Genomic DNA, 581 nt, shown 5'->3' with positions numbered 1-581 from the left:
GGAGACGTCCTTGAAACGTCATCGGCGCAGAGAGCATTGAGGATTGTAGGACATGTAGTTTTTATTGATGTTGGCGGTGTCCCCGTCATTTAAATAAAACATGAAGCCATGTTCATGATTTGTTTAAATGTATATGGTGACTTGACTTTAAAGTTACCACATTCTTACAATTTAGTATTATTTTATACACTTATATGTATCAGTGTAATTATTTCAGTGACAGCGGCTACAAATAATTATCTCACGTCACACGACATGAAACATGTTCGGGCTTCAGACACACTCCCTGTTTTTGCGCAAAGCTAATCTTTTAAAGTCAGTCCTGTAGTTAAATATGTGTGGGAAAGGTGGTCCTGGTTCAGGGCCACGGAGCAGGTACGTGAGCTGAACTGACTGTGCAGAAACCCAGCCGCACCCTCTGTGTGAACGCGCTGGTTTGCCGCTCTGTGCTGGAGCGCTGTCTGTTCAGGATCACTCTCGCGGCTCTGCACACCCCGTCCTTCACATCTTTCAGATACGGCGCTACAGCGGAGCACCCCGGGGGCATTTCTTTATTCCCCCCCCCCAGGGGCCTCTACACT

Source organism: Anguilla rostrata, chromosome 3 (assembly GCF_018555375.3).
Source record: "Anguilla rostrata isolate EN2019 chromosome 3, ASM1855537v3, whole genome shotgun sequence".
Lineage (NCBI taxonomy): Eukaryota > Metazoa > Chordata > Actinopteri > Anguilliformes > Anguillidae > Anguilla > Anguilla rostrata.
The sequence above is the reverse complement of the archived record's forward strand: the minus strand, read 5'-3'. Positions refer to the sequence as shown.